Source organism: Oncorhynchus kisutch, unplaced genomic scaffold (assembly GCF_002021735.2).
Source record: "Oncorhynchus kisutch isolate 150728-3 unplaced genomic scaffold, Okis_V2 scaffold955, whole genome shotgun sequence".
Taxonomy (NCBI): Eukaryota; Metazoa; Chordata; class Actinopteri; order Salmoniformes; family Salmonidae; genus Oncorhynchus; species Oncorhynchus kisutch.
In genome coordinates, this window is record NW_022262900.1 from 57,782 (window position 1) to 73,734 (window position 15,953).

General features: G+C 39.8%; 1 long non-coding RNA gene and 7 other non-coding genes across 8 annotated transcripts; 7 read left to right on the forward strand and 1 right to left on the reverse strand.

Annotated features, from left to right (window-relative positions):
• Positions 1-924: 924 nt before the first annotated feature.
• LOC116363611 (uncharacterized) lies at positions 925-3,852 on the reverse strand. Its single transcript, XR_004207883.1, has 3 exons — positions 3,808-3,852; positions 1,334-1,492; positions 925-1,104 (listed from the first exon to the last, which is right to left on the reverse strand). It is a non-coding gene; the product is annotated as an uncharacterized LOC116363611 (long non-coding RNA).
• Positions 3,853-8,373: 4,521 nt separating this feature from the next.
• Positions 8,374-8,456, forward strand: trnal-cag (transfer RNA leucine (anticodon CAG)). The gene has a single exon. It is a non-coding gene; the product is annotated as a tRNA-Leu (tRNA).
• Positions 8,457-8,727: 271 nt separating this feature from the next.
• On the forward strand, positions 8,728-8,809 carry trnas-aga (transfer RNA serine (anticodon AGA)). The gene has a single exon. It is a non-coding gene; the product is annotated as a tRNA-Ser (tRNA).
• A 2,157-nt stretch (positions 8,810-10,966) lies between these two features.
• Positions 10,967-11,049, forward strand: trnal-cag (transfer RNA leucine (anticodon CAG)). The gene has a single exon. It is a non-coding gene; the product is annotated as a tRNA-Leu (tRNA).
• A 271-nt stretch (positions 11,050-11,320) lies between these two features.
• On the forward strand, positions 11,321-11,402 carry trnas-aga (transfer RNA serine (anticodon AGA)). The gene has a single exon. It is a non-coding gene; the product is annotated as a tRNA-Ser (tRNA).
• Positions 11,403-13,756: 2,354 nt separating this feature from the next.
• trnas-aga (transfer RNA serine (anticodon AGA)) lies at positions 13,757-13,838 on the forward strand. Its single transcript has one exon. It is a non-coding gene; the product is annotated as a tRNA-Ser (tRNA).
• Positions 13,839-14,479: 641 nt separating this feature from the next.
• trnal-cag (transfer RNA leucine (anticodon CAG)) lies at positions 14,480-14,562 on the forward strand. Its single transcript has one exon. It is a non-coding gene; the product is annotated as a tRNA-Leu (tRNA).
• Positions 14,563-14,833: 271 nt separating this feature from the next.
• On the forward strand, positions 14,834-14,915 carry trnas-aga (transfer RNA serine (anticodon AGA)). The gene has a single exon. It is a non-coding gene; the product is annotated as a tRNA-Ser (tRNA).
• The last annotated feature ends 1,038 nt before the right edge of the window (positions 14,916-15,953 follow it).

Below are 15,953 nucleotides of genomic sequence, written 5' to 3' on the forward strand. Positions count from 1 at the left end.
GGAAAGAAATTCCTTTACTTAATTTTTTAACAAGGCACACATGTTAATTTATGAAATGCATTCCAGGTGACTACCTCATGAAGCTGGTTGAGAGAATGCCAAGAGTGTGCAAAGCTGTCATTAAGGCAAAGGGTGACTACTTTGAAGAATCTCAAATATAAAATAGATTTTGATTTGGTTAACACTTTTTTGATACGTACATGATTCCATATGTGTTATTTCATAGTTTTGATGTCTTCACTATTATTCTACAATGTAGAAAATAGTAAAAAATAAAGAAAAACCCTTTTAACTGGTAATATATATATATATATATATATATATATATATATATATATATATATATATATATATATGGATATATATATATATATGGATGATTTACAAAGCCAGGCACATTTAACAATTAGGCTATTGATTATAGACCTAATTTAGTTGGGTTTTCCTCTCTCCTCAATTTTCTTAGACAATTAGGCTAAGGCAAGGGCTGTTTCCCCTTCTCTGCTGCTGCTGCTGCCTCTGCAACATTGTTCTCAATCCCAATATGCTGGTTAACTTTGCTATTATGCACATAGCAACATAGGAAAGGGCGGCAATTCTACGGAGCACTGAAGATTATGTTTCAGAACCACGGACAGCGACCGTATCCAATGCAGGAGAAAGCGCATTTGTTATAAAATAATATTTTATTTATTAGTGTTGCACCATTATTGTTACATAATATAACCATATACAATGTCAGTATCACGTCTTAGCGTGATGGACTATGCCATCCCTGTGGCCTTGGCAATGGATTAGTCAACTGAGACAGGCGCGAATCAGACAGGTGTCCATGTGCACCATGAAGAAAAAAACAGAGCAACATGCTATAGGGGCAGGTTATAGATATGAAAGATATCACAAATATCCACATCTCTGCTCAATCTATTCCCTTACCTTGACTTTATTTCTCTTCACGGCATCCTGCTCCATCTGAGGCAGGGGATTCTTCTTCACCTTATCCTCATCTTCATCACTCTGATTATCAACAAAATCTCTCTCGGCTGCATCAGTATCAGTGCTCTGTTCAACTGTGGACCTGTTGGCACTGGTCCTCCTCTTGGTCTAAAAAGACAATACAGTCAATGACATACTGTATGTTGCCGTTGCTATACAGGCCTTTGAGAAGAGCTACAGTAAACAATTGGTGATTGAATATTAAGAGATGGAAGTCTGTAAGGACAAATTACCCTCCAACCTCACAACAACATGTTATATGGCATATTGGACAGGTTTAAAGTGTAGACAGGTAAGACCCCAGATTTCCCCTTCTCTGCTCAGTCTATTCTCTCACCTTAACTTTTCTCCTTGTCACAGCCTTCAGCTTGATCTGAGGCAGGGGATCCTTCACTTCACTATCTTCTGGATAGTTTAAACCCAGGATATCATTCTTCATTTTCTGGACTTGACCTTCCAAACTTTGATGATCATGTGGATCCTCTTCGTTTAAACTCTGATTGGAAGAAATTAGACCATTCTTTAAATGCTCATGGATATGGACAATATACCACAGCTAAGAGCTGTTCTTACACATGACACAACGCACAGTTATTATAAACTGGTTACCAACTTAATTAGAAGAGGACAAATAAATGTTTCGTCATACCCGTGATATATCCATACCCGTGGTATACGCTCTGATATACCACAGCTTTCAGCCAATCAGCATTCAGGACTCAAAACAACCAGTTTATAATGTCCAATATATACATTTTTTTTACAGAACAGGTTTTCGCTATAAATACACATAGATCCTACTGCCTGATATCAAGATTCGTAATTAATGCGTCAAAGGAGTCACCTATTATAATTTCGGTAGAATTATGATAAATAGCCTACTGCTGTTATCTTTGCAAGTATCATATTTCAAATCAAATCCATTTATATATCCCTTCGTACATCAGCTGATATCTCAAAGTGCTGTACAGAAACCCAGCCTAAAACCCCAAGCAGCAAGCAATGCAGGTGTAGAAGCACGGTTTGGTGTATAGGTTATTATAATGCATGCATTTTTTTTTTACAATATTAAAAATGATAATATTAGCGGCACATTAACGTTATCCCACACCGCCACCCAGCTGCCACTACTTGCGGCACCCCTATCGGCATGTCCTGTAAACCCTGTGGTTCCTGACGCAGCATAAAAAAAGACGGTGGAACGGTTCCTGCACCACTGCATGGGGCTTCTCTGTTAGCAATTCATAGGCTTACCTTATTATCCTCCATGGTTAAAGTCTATGGCTGGAGCCTATATTCCCATCATGTAAAACTTTACCATGTGATTACCAAAGAGAAACTATCGCATTATATACGGTAACTCAGCCAACGTCATAATGTGAATGCACTTTGACGTAATAAAACAACTTCAGGGATGATCTGTCAATCAATGCAATCAGCGACGCAATACTGGATCCCCATACCACTAAAAAGACCACTCGAAACAATAAATACTGGTGTATTAGCTCCGTTTCTGTTTTTTTGTACAATAATGTGATGAGACAACAAATAAGTAAACAACAGCCGACACCAATGATGAGCAATACATAACACTGTAAATAAGAATGTGTTCTTAACTGACTTGCCTCGTTAAATAAGGTTAAATCATTTAATAAAATAAAAATAACAAATCAAATGCAGTAATTTGAGATGAACGCTTGAGGGCGACTACAAACCAGTTTTGAATAAACGAGGACAGAAGCATTACATGTGTTGTTGGGTCAGAGGCGAAGGGTCAAAGTTGAAAGGAGAAAATATGGTGGCCCACGCAGAAATACACGTGGTTCACCATGGTGGCAGCAAAATAAACTTCAGAGATAGTTATTACAAATTACATGAGCTAAACGTGAATTAACAAGTATGGAATGGATGCAAACTGTAGCCCTGGCTAGCTACTGTGGCTAGCACGTTAGCTAACGTGTTACTGTATAGCTACAACAAGTATTCTAATCTTGAGAGAAACGTAACGTAACGTCTGTAGTCCTGTAGCTCAGTTGGTACAGCATGGCGCTTGCAACGCAATAATTATGGGTTCGATTCCCGGGAGCACCCATACATAAAATGTTTATGTGCATTGCCATTGCTTCGTCCCACAACAAACTATTGTTTATACAGACGACTCGTTGCAGAAGCTTCTGTGCGTAGCCTTGCGTCCTTGACGAACCAACTCAAACGAAAATAACGTCTCCACTTAACAACGCCATATTCAGTATCTCTAGGAACAATACTTTGCAGGACGAAGCAAGCATGATCGTCGCTTTGGGTCAAAGTTATTGCTAAATGGCTTATACACAGAACCAGTGCAGTGGTGGAAAAAGTAACCAATTTGTCATACTTGACTGAGTCATTTTCTATTCTTCATTTATGGATAGCCAGGGGCTCCAACACTGACATAATTTACAAATTAAGCAGATATAGATTAGAATGTTAGATTAGAACATTGTGCAAGGTTATTGTCCATTGTGCCAATGAAGCTGTTCTTATGCTACACCCTCCGGAGTGTGGTGCCAGGATAATAACCTCACGCTCAACGTCAACAAAACAAAGGAGATGATCGTGGACTTCAGAAACCAGCAAAGGGAGCAACCCCCCTATCCACATCAATAGGACAGTAGTGGAGAAGTTGAACGTTTTAAATTCCTCGGCGTACACATCACGGACAAATTGAAATGGTCCACGCACACAGACCGCATGGTGAAGAAAGCACAACAGCGCCTCTTCAACCTCAGGAGGCTGAAGAAGTTCGGCTTGTCACCAAAAACGGTCACAAACCTTTACAGATGCACAATCGAGAGCATCCTGTCAGGCTGTATCACCGGGGAAAACGACCTGCCCTCCAGGACACTTACACCACCCGATTAGATCATTATTGGTTTATGCTGTGTTAAAATTTGTGTTTAAGCAATAAACTAATTTAAAAAAGAAACACCTGGTTGTAAACTGATTGCAGTAGCTATGTTTTTGGTATCGCTCATGTCATACTGCGTGTCATTCCTCAACTGTCTGGATTTTACATTCATTTTGGACCTCCACAAAACTGACACACTAAATCAACAAACTGTTTTTGTACATATTCAAGTAGCGATTCATAACATACAAATACAATCAGTACATGGCTTTCCATTAATTTCTTAAACTCATTGGAAATTAAATGGAATTAAACTAAGCTATAATCCCACTGAAACATTAATAAGCCTCATTCAGATGATTTTATATGGTCCTTTACACACCAGCTCCATGGGAAAATTGGATCCTGGCCAAAGGCACAAGTTCATTCAAAAGGTGTGAGACATCGAGGATGAGTTTTTGACAATATTAATGTCAACTGCCATATGTTGATGTACATGTCCAACTGGTTTCCTCCTATTTTCAGACTACTGATACCAGACTAGTGTTTTATCATGTGGCCACAGATACTCCCCTATTCTGTCAGTGGTTCCAGATCTACAACAGACAACTGTGTGCGAATAGCATACAGTATTGAGCAACAGAGAAGTAAAATTCCATTGTTATGAGAAAATCATAATTTTTTTACGTGTCTTGTGCCGTCCCAAACAAAGTACAATAAAATGAAATTGAAATGAAAGCTAAAGGGCATATGCAGTAGGGTTGATAAAGGTCAAGATAAATTTAACTGGGACTAAAGGAAGCGTAGGATGTTTGGTAACATTTGGCATCCTAAACTTGTTTACATGTGACAAAGTAGGCTACAGGACCATATAGTGCTTCTACCCAAGTGGTGGCCCATCATGTCTTTAGGAGCTAGACCCAGAGTTACCTTTGCTGCAGAGGATAAGTTCAGTAGAGTGAACTGCACCTCAGATTGGAGCCCAAATACATTCTTCACAGAGTTCAAGAAACACACACATCTCAACATGCACTGTTCAGAGGAGACTGCATGAATCAGGACTTCATGGTCGAATTGCTCCATTGAAACCACTACTAAAGGACGGACTCCAATAATAAGAAGAGACTTGCTTGGACCAAGAAACACGAGCAATGGACCTTAGACTGGTGGAAATCTGTCCTTTGGTCTGATGAGTCCAAATTGGAGATATTTGCCTTTCAATGTGTGTGTAAAGACTCCAGGGTGTTTACTTGGGTCTACTCTTCATTATAAAACTATTTGTTGAATGGTTTAAAATCCATCAGAAGCTGAATAAGACTTGATGGGGACAGAGCTTGTTTTGACAAGGAAAGTGAAAAGGACTGAGGGAAAGTAAAATGGAAAATACATGGAAGAACCTCAAAGAACATTACATTTTCAAGATCGTGTAACATCAAACATAACATCAAAATGCATCTTATATTCCTGCCCTTACAGAAAAACCACATGATTTCAACTGACATTTTATGTGAAATCATGTGAAAAAATGTTTTGGAACACAACGTGATCACATTTTCACATGTGTCGTTTAATGTAATCACATGTTGCTTTACATGTTATCACATTATCTTCACATAAGATTACATTAAAACATGTTTTTGGAACACTTCCCGTGTTCACATGTGAAATTCATGTGTTTTTTGCGTAAACACCCTGCAGTTCCACACTCAAGGTTCTTAATAATGCTTTAAATGCACATGTATGATTGTGCATGTGTAATGGGTTGAAAATAAAGTAACTAAAAACAGACACCCATTTATTATTTATACCCCCCATTTGTTTATGTATTTGTCTTAATGTATCTAAATTGTATTTTCTACATACTTTAGCGTCAGCAGTCCATCAGGCCAATAGATGGCACTGTTGCACTGTTGTAGCAGGAGAAACAGCAAGTTCTGGTCAAGCGCTCACCATTCTGCAGAATAAGGACCAGAACTTTACAGAGGTAAACTGTGTCTGTTCTTTTACTATTACAGGTATGTAACAGCACTTCAAACGTTCAAATATATACACAATATGTAATAACATGCTATTTAACAACTTTGTCAAGATATCACGTTAGGAAAGGTTTTGTTTTGGCTTTGTGTCGAACTGAGTGAGAGAAGAACGTGATTTACATTGAGTGGGAGTATATGTTAGCTTGATGCTAGCTGAGGTAAAAAAACAAACATTTAAGAGTCACATAGACTATGTTTACTGAGTAGCTGACTTGTACTGGATATAGTCTAGGATATTTTTTTATCAAGAATCCATTTGTTAGGGATTTCTGAGTTGGTTTTGTTATTAGTTATTAGTTATGTTATTAGTTGTTTTGGGTAAAAGGTGGAAGTTTAGTCGTGTTTCTTATACCAATCACATCCTCTCAGATCTCCACAAGTACATAGGGATTAGTTGTGCATTTGGGATAGGATCCCACCTCACACCTTTACACACCTGGTTATCCATCCTTCTAGCTCTATAGGCCACAGTAGCATAGGTTACAGGTTTGTAGTCAAGCCACAGATTTCAGGTGAGATCCCATGATACACTCAAATCAAATCAAATTTTATTTGTCACAAACACATGGTTAGCAGATGTTAGTGCGAGTGTAGCGAAATGCTTGTGCTTCTAGTTCCGACAATGCAGTAATAACCAACAAGTAATCTAGCTAACAATTCCAAAACTACTACCTTATAGACACAAGTGTAAGGGGATAAAGAATATGTACATAAAGATATATGAATGAGTGATGGTACAGAGCGGCATAGGCAAGATACAGTAGATGGTATTGAGTGCAGTATATACATATGAGATGAGTATGTAAACGAAGTGGCATAGTTAAAGTGGCTAGTGATACATGTATTACATAAGGATACAGTAGATGATATAGAGTACAGTATATACGTATACATATGAGATGAATAATGTAGGGTATGTAAACATTATATTAGGTAGCATTGTTTAAAGTGGCTAGTGATATATTTTACATCATTTCCCATCAATTCCCATTATTAAAGTGGCTGGAGTTGAGTCAGTGTGTTGGCAGCAGCCACTCAATGTTAGCTTCTATCTCAGTCTGATGGCCTTGAGATAGAAGCTGTTTTTCAGTCTCTCAGTCCCAGCTTTGATGCACCTGTACTGACCTCGCCTTCTGGATGATAGCGGGGTGAACAGGCAGTGGCTCAGGTGGTTGTTGTCCTTGATGATCTTTATGGCCTTCCTGTGACATCGGGTGGTGTAGGTGTCCTGTAGGGCAGGTAGTTTGCCCCCGGTGATGCGTTGTGCAGACCTCACTACCCTCTGGAGAGCCTTACGGTTGTAGGCGGAGCAGTTGCCGTACCAGGCAGTGATACAGCCCGACAGGATGCTCTCGATTGTGCATCAACAATACAACAACACGATTCTCATGAATAACCATTAAGCCATTTGCTAAGATTTCCCTCATTTTCAAATGTGGAAATCTGTTGTCACTCTTACCCTGACGGATAGCTCCAGACACTTTTTTGGTCCTATCTGAGGCATTTTTAAATTCATGTCAAAATGGACACTCTTAAAATCTGCAGGGTAATCGAACTGGCCACATCTAAAGTCATTGGTGAGAAACCTTGTTAAACCCTAAAAGAAAAAGTAAAAATACGATTGCATTGAAAATAACCATTAAGTCATTCAGGTCGCAGACTCCCCTTTAGGCATGGTTTGAAACCCACTCCTGACAACTTTTTAGCGCCTGCATGTCATGCACCTTTGTAAAATCCAGTTGAAAAATAAATGACTTAAGGTAATGTAAATGATACCTAGTTAATATGAGTAGTGAATAACTATCGTATTTTTAATATTCTGCAAAAACAGCTAGTTGATGAGAGGCTGAAAGAGAATTGCAAGAATCGCGCAATTTCACAGGCGGGCCACAAACAGGCGAATAACAAAAAGCATCTCAGAACGCACAACTCGTCGGTCGTTGTCAGTGGATTGTATTGGCGGGAAGAACAAAAATATCGTCTGCAGGGTAATCGAAGTTGCCACATCTAAAGTCAAGCCACAGGTCACAGGTGAGCTGCCTTGTTAAACCCTAAAAATAAATAATAACACGATTGCGTTGAAAATACCCATTAAGCCATTTGTTAAGATTTCCCCCATGTGGACCTGTTGTCACTCTTACCCTGATGATTGCTGATATTTACAGACACTTTTTCAGTCTTATTTGAGGAATTTTATCATTTATATCAGAATGGCCATATTCTGAGGCCAGTTTAGCGTTCATTCAATGACGATTTACTACTCTTTTCCATTGAAGGCCATATTGAGGTTAAATCAATGACTGGAGTTTTTCATTGATAAAAACAAATGACTATTGAAAGTGCAAGTCAGTATCATGCATACATTTACTGGTCTCTGTGGTGATTTTAGAAGGCTGTGCCTATTTCTACTTTTACCCCATACTCTTTAACCCGATACCCAGGTACTGTGCTGTAGTCAGGATGGCTGAGCGGTCTAAGGCGCTGCGTTCAGGTCGCAGTCTCCCATGGAGGTGTGGGTTCAAATCCCACTTCTGACAGTTGTTTAGTGCCTCTCAGCAGTCATGCTGCTTAGCAGTAATAATAAGATGATGAAATAACAATTTATAATAAACACTCTCAAATGAAAACCTTCTGGAGCTGACCAAAGATCAAGGAAATTAGAAAACAGCTGTACTTAATAATGAATGAGGGGAACAAATCATTTTATTGCATTATAATGAGTTAATGAGTTACTGCATTGTCTTTCAGTTGTAAAATTATCACTTTCTGTAGGCTATGCCTGGTGGCCCATTCACTGCTGACAAGACTGTTGTCGTGGCCGAGTGGTTAAGGCGATGGACTAGAAATCCATTAGGATCTTCCTGCGCAGGTTCGAATCCTGCCGACAACGGAATTGAATTTTCTTGACCCCTCCGGAGGTTGAAGTTTAGTCGTGTTTCTTATACCAATCATATCCTCTCAGATCTCCACAAGTACATAGGGATTAGTTGTGCATTTGGGATAGGATCCCACCTCACACCTTTACACACCTGGTTATCCATCCTTCTAGCTCTATAGGCCACAGTAGCATAGGTTACAGGTTTGTAGTCAAGCCACAGATTTCAGGTGAGATCCCATGATACACTCAAATCAAATCAAATTTTATTTGTCACAAACACATGGTTAGCAGATGTTAGTGCGAGTGTAGCGAAATGCTTGTGCTTCTAGTTCCGACAATGCAGTAATAACCAACAAGTAATCTAGCTAACAATTCCAAAACTACTACCTTATAGACACAAGTGTAAGGGGATAAAGAATATGTACATAAAGATATATGAATGAGTGATGGTACAGAGCGGCATAGGCAAGATACAGTAGATGGTATTGAGTGCAGTATATACATATGAGATGAGTATGTAAACGAAGTGGCATAGTTAAAGTGGCTAGTGATACATGTATTACATAAGGATACAGTAGATGATATAGAGTACAGTATATACGTATACATATGAGATGAATAATGTAGGGTATGTAAACATTATATTAGGTAGCATTGTTTAAAGTGGCTAGTGATATATTTTACATCATTTCCCATCAATTCCCATTATTAAAGTGGCTGGAGTTGAGTCAGTGTGTTGGCAGCAGCCACTCAATGTTAGCTTCTATCTCAGTCTGATGGCCTTGAGATAGAAGCTGTTTTTCAGTCTCTCAGTCCCAGCTTTGATGCACCTGTACTGACCTCGCCTTCTGGATGATAGCGGGGTGAACAGGCAGTGGCTCAGGTGGTTGTTGTCCTTGATGATCTTTATGGCCTTCCTGTGACATCGGGTGGTGTAGGTGTCCTGTAGGGCAGGTAGTTTGCCCCCGGTGATGCGTTGTGCAGACCTCACTACCCTCTGGAGAGCCTTACGGTTGTAGGCGGAGCAGTTGCCGTACCAGGCAGTGATACAGCCCGACAGGATGCTCTCGATTGTGCATCAACAATACAACAACACGATTCTCATGAATAACCATTAAGCCATTTGCTAAGATTTCCCTCATTTTCAAATGTGGAAATCTGTTGTCACTCTTACCCTGACGGATAGCTCCAGACACTTTTTTGGTCCTATCTGAGGCATTTTTAAATTCATGTCAAAATGGACACTCTTAAAATCTGCAGGGTAATCGAACTGGCCACATCTAAAGTCATTGGTGAGAAACCTTGTTAAACCCTAAAAGAAAAAGTAAAAATACGATTGCATTGAAAATAACCATTAAGTCATTCAGGTCGCAGACTCCCCTTTAGGCATGGTTTGAAACCCACTCCTGACAACTTTTTAGCGCCTGCATGTCATGCACCTTTGTAAAATCCAGTTGAAAAATAAATGACTTAAGGTAATGTAAATGATACCTAGTTAATATGAGTAGTGAATAACTATCGTATTTTTAATATTCTGCAAAAACAGCTAGTTGATGAGAGGCTGAAAGAGAATTGCAAGAATCGCGCAATTTCACAGGCGGGCCACAAACAGGCGAATAACAAAAAGCATCTCAGAACGCACAACTCGTCGGTCGTTGTCAGTGGATTGTATTGGCGGGAAGAACAAAAATATCGTCTGCAGGGTAATCGAAGTTGCCACATCTAAAGTCAAGCCACAGGTCACAGGTGAGCTGCCTTGTTAAACCCTAAAAATAAATAATAACACGATTGCGTTGAAAATACCCATTAAGCCATTTGTTAAGATTTCCCCCATGTGGACCTGTTGTCACTCTTACCCTGATGATTGCTGATATTTACAGACACTTTTTCAGTCTTATTTGAGGAATTTTATCATTTATATCAGAATGGCCATATTCTGAGGCCAGTTTAGCGTTCATTCAATGACGATTTACTACTCTTTTCCATTGAAGGCCATATTGAGGTTAAATCAATGACTGGAGTTTTTCATTGATAAAAACAAATGACTATTGAAAGTGCAAGTCAGTATCATGCATACATTTACTGGTCTCTGTGGTGATTTTAGAAGGCTGTGCCTATTTCTACTTTTACCCCATACTCTTTAACCCGATACCCAGGTACTGTGCTGTAGTCAGGATGGCTGAGCGGTCTAAGGCGCTGCGTTCAGGTCGCAGTCTCCCATGGAGGTGTGGGTTCAAATCCCACTTCTGACAGTTGTTTAGTGCCTCTCAGCAGTCATGCTGCTTAGCAGTAATAATAAGATGATGAAATAACAATTTATAATAAACACTCTCAAATGAAAACCTTCTGGAGCTGACCAAAGATCAAGGAAATTAGAAAACAGCTGTACTTAATAATGAATGAGGGGAACAAATCATTTTATTGCATTATAATGAGTTAATGAGTTACTGCATTGTCTTTCAGTTGTAAAATTATCACTTTCTGTAGGCTATGCCTGGTGGCCCATTCACTGCTGACAAGACTGTTGTCGTGGCCGAGTGGTTAAGGCGATGGACTAGAAATCCATTAGGATCTTCCTGCGCAGGTTCGAATCCTGCCGACAACGGAATTGAATTTTCTTGACCCCTCCGGAGGTTGAAGTTTAGTCGTGTTTCTTATACCAATCATATCCTCTCAGATCTCCACAAGTACATAGGGATTAGTTGTGCATTTGGGATAGGATCCCACCTCACACCTTTACACACCTGGTTATCCATCCTTCTAGCTCTATAGGCCACAGTAGCATAGGTTACAGGTTTGTAGTCAAGCCACAGATTTCAGGTGAGATCCCATGATACACTCAAATCAAATCAAATTTTATTTGTCACAAACACATGGTTAGCAGATGTTAGTGCGAGTGTAGCGAAATGCTTGTGCTTCTAGTTCCGACAATGCAGTAATAACCAACAAGTAATCTAGCTAACAATTCCAAAACTACTACCTTATAGACACAAGTGTAAGGGGATAAAGAATATGTACATAAAGATATATGAATGAGTGATGGTACAGAGCGGCATAGGCAAGATACAGTAGATGGTATTGAGTGCAGTATATACATATGAGATGAGTATGTAAACGAAGTGGCATAGTTAAAGTGGCTAGTGATACATGTATTACATAAGGATACAGTAGATGATATAGAGTACAGTATATACGTATACATATGAGATGAATAATGTAGGGTATGTAAACATTATATTAGGTAGCATTGTTTAAAGTGGCTAGTGATATATTTTACATCATTTCCCATCAATTCCCATTATTAAAGTGGCTGGAGTTGAGTCAGTGTGTTGGCAGCAGCCACTCAATGTTAGCTTCTATCTCAGTCTGATGGCCTTGAGATAGAAGCTGTTTTTCAGTCTCTCAGTCCCAGCTTTGATGCACCTGTACTGACCTCGCCTTCTGGATGATAGCGGGGTGAACAGGCAGTGGCTCAGGTGGTTGTTGTCCTTGATGATCTTTATGGCCTTCCTGTGACATCGGGTGGTGTAGGTGTCCTGTAGGGCAGGTAGTTTGCCCCCGGTGATGCGTTGTGCAGACCTCACTACCCTCTGGAGAGCCTTACGGTTGTAGGCGGAGCAGTTGCCGTACCAGGCAGTGATACAGCCCGACAGGATGCTCTCGATTGTGCATCAACAATACAACAACACGATTCTCATGAATAACCATTAAGCCATTTGCTAAGATTTCCCTCATTTTCAAATGTGGAAATCTGTTGTCACTCTTACCCTGACGGATAGCTCCAGACACTTTTTTGGTCCTATCTGAGGCATTTTTAAATTCATGTCAAAATGGACACTCTTAAAATCTGCAGGGTAATCGAACTGGCCACATCTAAAGTCATTGGTGAGAAACCTTGTTAAACCCTAAAAGAAAAAGTAAAAATACGATTGCATTGAAAATAACCATTAAGTCATTCAGGTCGCAGACTCCCCTTTAGGCATGGTTTGAAACCCACTCCTGACAACTTTTTAGCGCCTGCATGTCATGCACCTTTGTAAAATCCAGTTGAAAAATAAATGACTTAAGGTAATGTAAATGATACCTAGTTAATATGAGTAGTGAATAACTATCGTATTTTTAATATTCTGCAAAAACAGCTAGTTGATGAGAGGCTGAAAGAGAATTGCAAGAATCGCGCAATTTCACAGGCGGGCCACAAACAGGCGAATAACAAAAAGCATCTCAGAACGCACAACTCGTCGGTCGTTGTCAGTGGATTGTATTGGCGGGAAGAACAAAAATATCGTCTGCAGGGTAATCGAAGTTGCCACATCTAAAGTCAAGCCACAGGTCACAGGTGAATTTTATCATTTATATCAGAATGGCCATATTCTGAGGCCAGTTTAGCGTTCATTCAATGACGATTTACTACTCTTTTCCATTGAAGGCCATATTGAGGTTAAATCAATGACTGGAGTTTTTCATTGATAAAAACAAATGACTATTGAAAGTGCAAGTCGGTATCGTGCATAATTTTACTGGTCTCTGTGGTGATTGCGTTGCTGTGCCTATTTCTACTTTTACCCCATACTCTTTAACCCGATACCCAGGTACTGTGCTGTAGTCAGGATGGCCGAGCGGTCTGAGGTGCTGTGTTCAAGTCGCAGTCTCCCATGCAGGCGTGGGTTCAAATCCCACTTCTGACAGTTGTTTAGTGCCTCTCAGGAGTCATGCTGCTTAGCAGTAATAATAAGATGATGAAATAACAATTTATAATAAACACTCTCAAATGAAAACCTTCTGGAGATGACCAAAGATCAAGGAAATTAGAAAACAGCTGTACTTAATAATGATTGAGGGGAACAATTAATTTTATTAAATTATAATGAGTTAATGAGTTACTGCATTGTCTATCATTTGTAAAATTATCACTTTCTGTAGGCTATGCCTGGTGGCCCATTCACTGCTGACAAGACTGTTGTCGTGGCCAAGTGGTTAAGGCGATGGACTAGAAATCCATTAGGATCTTCTTGCGCAGGTTCGAATCCTGCCGACAACGGAATTGAATTTTCTTGACCCCTCCGGAGGTTGAAGTTTAGTCGTGTTTCTTATACCAATCATATCCTCTCAGATCTCCACAAGTACATAGGGATTAGTTGTCCATTTTGCATAGGATCCCACCTCACACCTTTACACACCTGGTTATCCATCCTTCTAGCTCTATAGGCCACAGTAGCATAGGTTACAGGTTTGTAGTCAAGCCACAGATTTCAGGTGAGATCCCATGATACACTCAACAATACAACAACACGATTCTCATGAATAACCATTAAGCCATTTTCTAAGATTTCCCCCATTTTGACATGTGGAAACCTGTTGTCACTCTTACCCTGATGATTGCTGATATTTACAGACACTTTTTCGGTCTTATCTGAGGAATTTTATCATTTATATCAGAATGGCCATATTCTGAGGCCAGTTTAGCGTTCATTCAATGACGATTTACTACTCTTTTCCATTGAAGGCCATATTGAGGTTAAATCAATGACTGGAGTTTTTCATTGATAAAAACAAATGACTATTGAAAGTGCAAGTCGGTATCGTGCATACATTTACTGGTCTCTGTGGTGATTGCGTTGCTGTGCCTATTTCTACTTTTACCCCATACTCTTTAACCCGATACCCAGGTACTGTGCTGTAGTCAGGATGGCCGAGCGGTCTAAGGCGCTGCGTTCAGGTCGCAGTCTCCCATGGAGGCGTGGGTTCAAATCCCACTTCTCACAGTTGTTTAGTGCCTCTCAGGAGTCATGCTGCTTAGCAGTAATAATAAGATGATGAAATAACAATTTATAATAAACACTCTCAAATGAAAACCTTCTGGAGCTGACCAAAGATCAAGGAAATTAGAAAACAGCTGTACTTAATAATGAATGATGCGAACAGTTCATTTTATTGCATTATAATGAGGTAATGAGTTACTGCATTGTCTTTCAGTTGTAAAATTATCACTTTCTGTAGGCTATGCCTGGTGGCCCATTCACTGCTGACAAGACTGTTGTCGTGGCCGAGTGGTTTAGGCGATGGACTAGAAATCCATTAGGATCTTCCTGCGCAGGTTCGAATCCTGCCGACAACGAAATTGATTTTTCTTGACCCCTCCGGAGGTTGAAGTTTAGTCGTGTTTCTTATACCAATCATATTCTCTCAGATCTCCACAAGTACATAGGGATTAGTTGTCCATTTGGGATAGGATCCCACCTCACACCTTTACACACCTGGTTATCCATCCTTCTAGCTCTATAGGCCACAGTAGCATAGGTTACAGGTTTGTAGTCAAGCCACAGATTTCAGGTGAGATCCCATGATACACTCAACAATACAACAACACGATTCTCATGAATAACCATTAAGCCATTTTCTAAGATTGCCCCCATTTTGACATGTGGAAACCTGTTGTCACTCTTACCCTGACGGATTGCTCCAGACACTTTTTTGGTCCTATCTGAGGCATTTTTAAATTCATGTCAAAATGGCCATATTCTGAAGACACTCTTAAAGTCTGCAGGGTAATCGAACTGGCCACATCTAAAGTCAAGCCACAGGTCACAGGTGAGCTGCCTTGTTAAACCCTAAAAATAAATAATAACACGATTGCGTTGAAAATACCCATTAAGCCATTTGTTAAGATTTCCCCCATGTGGACCTGTTGTCACTCTTACCCTGATGATTGCTGATATTTACAGACACTTTTTCAGTCTTATCTGAGGAATTTTATCATTTATATCAGAATGGCCATATTCTGAGGCCAGTTTAGCGTTCATTCAATGACGATTTACTACTCTTTTCCATTGAAGGCCATATTGAGGTTAAATCAATGACTGGAGTTTTTCATTGATAAAAACAAATGACAATTGAAAGTGCAAGTCGGTATCGTGCATAAATTTACTGGTCTCTGTGGTGATTGCGTTGCTGTGCCTATTTCTACTTTTACCCCATACTCTTTAACCCGATACCCAGGTACTGTGCTGTAGTCAGGATGGCCGAGCGGTCTGAGGTGCTGTGTTCAAGTCGCAGTCTCCCATGCAGGCGTGGGTTCAAATCCCACTTCTGACAGTTGTTTAGTGCCTCTCAGGAGTCATGCTGCTTAGCAGTAATAATAAGATGATGAAATAAC